The sequence below is a fragment of the Ischnura elegans genome, chromosome 8 (genome assembly GCF_921293095.1).
Source record: "Ischnura elegans chromosome 8, ioIscEleg1.1, whole genome shotgun sequence".
NCBI lineage: Eukaryota > Metazoa > Arthropoda > Insecta > Odonata > Coenagrionidae > Ischnura > Ischnura elegans.
In genome coordinates this window covers 18,723,337-18,731,099 of record NC_060253.1, presented here as the reverse complement: position 1 = coordinate 18,731,099, position 7,763 = coordinate 18,723,337, and positions in this window count along the sequence as shown.

The following is a 7,763-nucleotide window of genomic DNA, read 5'->3' as shown; positions in this document are numbered from 1 at the left end:
GGGGAGGGGAGGTTTACCCCCCCCCTCGCTGCGCCACTGGTCTGAAGCATCTACTGATTATCGTGAAATCATGTAAAGTTCTGTGGTAATTTTGGAAGGAAGAACAGGTTAGACTACAGGGGACTCTTAACTCACGCTTGTACCTTGTACGAAGGAAAAGCCTGTTTATTCCAATCAATCTGAACACAGTATTGAAATCATCCTCCAACCTTACTTTTCTGATTGGCTTGGAAATCGTGATCATATGCCTGATTCTACGAATGGTTATCATTTCAAATGAGCGAAGAATATGAATACCTTCTGAAATACGCGTAAATACGATAAAACTTTAAAATTTTCTAAAATATTGGTGATTCATGACCCCTTCGAACTGATAATCCGGCCTAAATCCGCCCCTGCCTGGAGGAAAACCTGGGCTGGCGGCCTCCTCGTACATGAATTCCGACTATATTTGAATCTGACACAATGAGTGTTTTCTATTTTTACGAAAAATTGCATGCAAACTACTGGAGTGTATCGTTATTATGCATCGCGTTATAGTCATTCATTCCCTCGCATATTGTCTGTGTCTTTTGTAGTTACATGGATTTTGTCTATGCCAGCGTAATTGTCAGTTCTACAAATAATAAGACTTGAAAATTTTCTAAAACATTGGTGATTCATGACCCCTTTGAACCCCCCCCCTAAATCCGCCCCTGCCTGTAGGAAAACCTGGGCTGGCGGCCTCCTCCGCAGAGGTATTGCGGGTAGTCGGCACATGGTACCAAAAAGAAATTCGGGGGGGGGGGGGGGGGGGGGGAGGGTTTGAAGCCCTCACAGTCCCCGCCTTAACCACGTGCGTGCCCCTAGGTATAAAAAAACCTTCGCACTCGTGCGTGCCACTACGTTTAAAATCACTCGTAATGAGCAGTGATTATGAAGAAATGGCTGGATGAGGAAGGCTGTTCTTTCGTCCTCCTTTATCTCTCCCATCCAACGTAGGATTTTCTTTTCAAAATAACGGCTACGTGACTGAGTGAAAGACTCCAATGGAACTGCAAACGCGTTTTGTCCGCACGTCGAGAAGAACCTGCCATTTTACGTGCCCCTGAACCTCCTGACTCGTTCCCCTCACGACATGAAGTTGAGAGAAGCGAGGAAATTACTATCTGGGTCTTCCCGTCCAGCGGAATACGTCATTTCTATCGCATAGGACTTCAGACGCCGTTGGTACGCAGTATTCGGCTAGCCTATTTCGAGAGGCTAATACCCAGGGTCCCATTTGACTGTGATAACTGAGAGCAACTAGCAGACATCACCCCACCTCCGCTGATGCATGCCGGTTGTGGACTCGAAGTGCGGGCGGTGTGGTGTGGGTAGGTCGGAGGGGGGGGGGGGTGTTCAGTTATCCATTCTTGATTCGCAGATGTGCGAACGAGTGACGATCGGATATGCTCGGAAGACATCGGCACAGTTCGGCTGACGATATCTTCTCTCTTCCCTCCCGCGGTCTACCTTCCCCTCCCCTTTACTCCTCGCTTTCCTATCGCTTACCCCTCACACCTCTCCCTGCTTCCACTTCCCAACTCCCCCATCCATTATCGGTCTCTATGCGACTATTCCAAGGAGGGTATTCCAACAATAGAGGTATTATATGTATAGAGGTATTGCATGTATTTTATATCCATTACATGTATTATTAAAAATAGCTAACTCACTAAATGGTTTAACCCGTGGGTTGCTTCAAGTAGGTGAGGGTAGAGCTCACCCCAGATTAAACCTCATAAGTGTAAATATCACATAGTCACTGTATATGGGGTACTTTCCTTCCCTGGACACTTCAGGGACTATATATATATTAGGAGTGGTTCAACCCGTAGGTCGATTTGGATAGGTGAGGGTAGAGCTCAGATTAAATCACAGACGTGTAAATATCACATATTCACTGGATAGGGGCCTTTTTGTTTCCATGGACACTTCGAAGACTACATTTGGGGAGTTGTTCAAGCCATAGGTTGGTTTGAATAGGTGTGGGTAGAGAAAGGACCACCCCAGACTTACTGTCTGCGTCAAAATAATGAGCAGCTGTATTTTGCAAATCTATATCTGGGCTATAGATTTGTGCTGTGTCATGCTGTAGGAGGGTAAGAGTGCGAACAAACGACGATCGGAGCTGTTCGGTAGATATACAGTGTGCACGCGCATATTTTTGGTGAGTGACTCGCAGGTAGTGTAGTGGTGTAGCCGCCACTTACACTACCTACGCCCAGGGTCCTAGTCCGTCTACAGAGTCATCTGTATGGCCGTTTTCTACACTACTTCCTCATAGGGTGTTTGGAAAGGAGAATGAATTTTACCTACCGTCACTTGTAAAGGTGTGTTTAGAATAATTATTTTCATGCATGCTAATATTATTTCTATTCATGCAATTTTAAGGGTAGAATATACCAGTGATATGTTTTGCTTGCTATGTAGTCTATTACGACGAAATATGATGCTCATGGATTAGTATTAACATAATATAATTAAATCATCCTATATCTGCTCTAATGCACACCCAAGATAAATTACCACCAGCCGCCACTGGTGAGGGACAAGATGAAAGTGGGGTCAGGCGTACTAATCTTTATTTTGAACACTATTTCATAATTTAATTATTATAAATTTCAAACGAAATATAATGAGATCTTGTTATCCCATTGGGAAGAACATTCAACTTTTAACCCCTTGCGCTGAAATGACGACTTTTATCTCGACATGAACTTCTAATTCCAAATCGCACAATGGCGAGTGTAGCTCGTCATCAGACTTTAGCAATTTAGGACTATTTAGGGCAGGGCCGGCCCTAGCAGGTGCGGGGCTAGGGGCGAACCTTCAGTGCGGTGCCCTTCACTTAAAATATTAAACTCTATACCCCATCTACAAACTCGAGCATTTTGAATCCCTACCACTCTCTGGCTAAGTATGTGTTCCCCTCCCAAATTCAGACTTCGTAATTACGCCGTTATGATACCATCACGCAGTTGAGTTCAAAATAGTATAATACAAATACAATTTATAATTATATTTATTCATAAAATTATAACGTAAAATAAACAAAAAAAGCGCGCTTTTTCAATAGGTACGTATTTTTATAAGTTAGATTATGAAAGCTAATTAGTTGTAAGCGTAAAGCAATTACTGTAAAATGAAAAAAAGATTAAATTAATAAAAATAAACATACCATTGCATTGCTCTCACCCGTGTCAAGTTCTCTGACTCGTTGTTATCACTCACACGACACAGTACTGTACTGACAAACGCAATTGCACAATAAAAATTACTGCATTATTATTCCTTTTTCATAATATTATTTTTTGTCTAGCACGGACTTAACTAAACAGTAATAGTTGAAATTGCGTTTTCAAAACTATCGTATATTTTGATTTTTTTTTCACGAACGCGGGGCCCCCCAAAGCGCGGGGTCCGGGGCGGTCGCCCCGGTCGCCCCGCCCTAAGGCCGGCCCTGATTTTATGCGAGTAGCGATGACGGTGTTCTCGAGGTCCTTACGGGAAGAGGATTCGTTGGTGAACAATTTGAAATAATAACCACTTTTTATTTCACTGCTCCAGGTTGATTACAAACTACGAAATATTATTTCATTTGCTACAATTCCAATTAAAAAGGACGACAGAAAAAAATAAATGGAGGATAGGAGCACAATATTCAGAAGTGGAAGGGGTTAATCTAAGGGTGCCGGGTTCAAATCTTGGGTGAAGCCTTCGGGAATCGCAATCAAAAATCCTCGAAATGCGAGTTGGCCGAGGGAAAGGTATTGTACTGCTACTTACGGCCAGTGGTTTAGTCTGGAATGGGCTCTACCCAAACCAACCTACGGGTTGAATCACTCCCCATATATAGTCCTCGAAGCGCCCACAGAAAGAACTAGCGCCCTCTAACCTGAATATGTGACGCTTCTGTGGTTTAGTCTGGAGTGAGCTCTCCCCTCACCTATCCAAACAAACATGCTAGGACTTATTGATATAATTTCATGAATAGCTAATGAAAATAACATCGCCATTTGGCCCAAGAAAATTACTCTCGCGATATCTATTTGTGAATGGAAATTAAGTAAGGGCGATAGTAATACCCGTAAGGCGTATGAGTTAGATAAGATCATAGAGTGAGTGTAAGTGTATATACATACTCTATAATAGGATACTCCCCACTCTCAATCCCTCAAACTCCCTGATGACACTGTCATGGAGGCACTTTCTATTCCAGCGCTGACTCAATCCTCTTCAGGAGGTATAATTCAATGCGTCCAGTGGCGCTGCGTGGGAGGGGGGAGTTTGGGGGTTAACCCCCCCCCCCCCCCCCAGAGCTCAGAGAATATTTCAAGTTTAATCCATTTCACTTAATTGGATTGATATTACTAATAGAATAGTGTAAATATTAAAATATACCTCAGAAAGCCGTAAAACTCATAATTTTGAACCATTTATCTCAAAATTCCGCAATTTATTAATCTCGCACCTACCGATTTTCCTGGCGGGTATTCTATACCCCCACACACACCGATATGAGTTGCACCTAAACCCTCAGCCTTAATTCCTAGCTGCCCCCTTGAATGTGTCAGCAACTTGTCTCGTTTATTTAATCTTGGAAATTAAATTCATTGTTCGTTATTGTTAGAAATTATGAAATGAAACTATATAATGGAAAATGTCGTCACATAGGGTAGATATAAGAGTCGCCTCAGCCTTCCTGGCCTAAGTCAACGCACAGGAGAGAATTTCCGGGGGGGTTTGCTCCCAAACCTCCCGAACTGGCTGCGTGGCAGCACATGATGGGGTATCATAAATTTCGGAGCCATTTGCTCGCGTTTAATCCACGTTATCCATTCGTCTCTTGACTAAATCTTTATTACCTCTTTTCGGGGTAAGGGGCTTCTCGTCTCCCCAACTCATACGCCCCTGAATGCCTGATTTGTAGCATGCTGTGTAGCACTCAATGGAATGGAGTACCTATCGGCGGATTTAGGGGGGACAGAGGAACGCACCCCCCCCCAAGACGCTTGAAAAATAGACAAGATTTTTGATGCGGGTATCATTATGTTTGTTTTGATTTCTATGTTACCTCAATCTTTTAATTTTATATTAATAACTATCGCATTGAAACAAAGAGAATATTTCGTACAGTAATAGGGTGGTTTCCTATTATTTTTTATTGCCTAAATCAATAGATTATTACTCCTAAAGTACGCATTTCACGCTCTTAGATTTTCGAATGCCGATATCATTTTTCGCGATTAAAGGAAAAGTGAAAATTTTCAAGCGCGCGAAAACGCGACGGCTAAGTAGGAAGTAGGATGGGAAAAGTCCAAGGGACGTATTTCTGGTTCCCGCTGCCGCCCTGTGAGGTAACCTTGAGGCGAGCCTTAAGCGCTGATACGACACAGGCTGCTAGCAGGTAGCTGAGTACTCGGCTTTTTTTTAATTTTAATAAGTGATTATTAAGACAATTTTAATAAGTGATTATTAAGAGATGTTTCCTGATCTCTGTGCCTCATGCATGCATTGGTAATCTCAGGCGATGCAAAACTCCTATCCTCTCGTGTAGAAACTAGGTCCCTATGACGTCACGTGGAGTGGCATCGCATGGGCGCCAATCTGGCCTTTTTCAAATGAGGTTAAAATTGACCATTCCCATTCGTCTAAACTACGATTTCTAAAACCAAATAATTTGTATATTATGAATACGCTAATGGTGGGTAACGAATAGCAATCAATGCATTTTATTTTCTTTAATGAAGGAAACTACCCTATTGTTGGTATGTTGGTTTTGATTTCAAATATGAGAAGACGGTTTGCCTGCCAGACTCTTGTGCCCCCACCCCCGAAAAAATCCTGGATTCGCCCTTGGGTGCGGGGATGTTTATTAAGGGATTGGAGGATGAAAAATAAAATAGGAGGGGCTTCTACGTGGTCATGGGTGGTCTGTGGTGATTTTGGGCCCTCGGCTGGGGCTCATGTAGGGGCCCCCCATACCGTGGGATTCGGGGAAATAGCCAGCCCGAAAATGGATTTTGACGCTATTCTGGCTCTCATAAATTAGATAGAAGAAAATAAAAAAATAGCAATTTCGTCTGGAAAAAATAGTGTGGAAAGTGAGAATTTTGCTGCCCATAAAATTTTATAATACAAATCTAAAAATACCTCTAAAATAAGCTTTTCGAATAACCATTTAAAAAAAAAGATCAAGTTCTCTCCATTCTCCCGACACATTTATGCAATTAATTTTTATGATCTGTTTACACTGAGTAAGTTGTAAATAAAGCAACTAATGAAAACGCAGAATTTATTGTTGCAAATAAACTTTGGCTCAAGTAATCAGTCTTTTTCTATTACCCCTATCATATACTCTCCAAAATGCACGCGAGAGTTGTGGGGGCCCCATAAGGTCGGGGCCCTCGGCGATCGCCGACCAGCCCTCCTGGCCAGACTAACCCTGTATGTGGTGTAGGGTGTTGCTTATTTTTTCTCGGATTTTTGATTTCAACCTCTTAATATATGCTATGAGATGCAGAATGGATATCCTAAAAATTTCAGCCCAATTGTTCTACATTTAGAGGTCGCTCAAAGAGCGTAAATGCAATAACATTAGATTTTCCGAATTTTTTGAAGCAACATCATTTTCAGGGGTAACGCACAATTTTGCACCCCTTCAGCCTTGCACCAGTTCACCATCAGGGGTGTGACGGGCGGCTGTAGCTCGCGGAAAAGTATTGCATTCCTGGAAAACTGCTGAGCGGTCGTTAAAATGGAGCGAATTTAGGCTCTTAAGGGCTGCAAAATTGTGCGTTACCTCTGAAAATGATGTTGCTTCAAAAAATTCGGGAAATCTAATGTTATTGCATTTATGCTCTTTGAGCGACCTCTAAATGTGAAACAATTGGGCTGAAATTTTTAGGATATCCATTCTGCACCCCATAGCATATTTTAAGGGGTAGAAATAAAAAATCCGAGAAAAAATAAAAAAATAAGCAACACCCTAATGTTGTGTCTTCAGGTTAAGCCTGAAACTCATTACAATTTTTTCCGTTCCTTTCAGGGATCCTCCAATGATGGCGGAAAAAATGAACGTTTCGAGCGATCATTTTCAGCGATGGCTCCAGGGATGGGAATCCTATCCCTTTTTCGATCACTCGGCACGTCCCTTTTTTCCGTCGCTGAAACCATAGCTGATTCCGTCTTTCAGCCAATTAGAGCGCACGGTCGCTAGCGGCGATTGCAACGTCACGATTTGCTTTCAATTGTATAACCGTTGTAATTACGGGAAAATGGCGGAATATGCGACGGAAAAAGGGACGGTATGAATCCAGGACGCAGATAGAAATTATGGATAAGAGGGATTTAAGGAGGGGATCGAGTTGGTGTGGTGGCTAGAATGTTGGCTTCCCACCCGGTGTGCTCGGGTTCAAATCCCGGCAGTGGCAGAGAATTTTCAGAGACTGCCCGATCCCTGCTTGAGAGTTGTATGGAGGACGTTTCATGCGCAACACTCCGTCCGTCGGATGGGACGTTAAGCCGTGGTCCCCTTGGCGCCTTTCATTGAGAGCAGGCTAATGAAAAAGAATTCCATCGATTGTACGTACCCAGAATAAACTTGAATAATTACTTCGTTTAATAGCAGGAATTGCAGGAAAATGCATTTGAATCCGAAAGATCCGGCTCCGAAAATTAAGGATCCGATCCGGATCCGAAAAAAATCCTCTATCCGTCCATACCTAGTTGATTTCAAT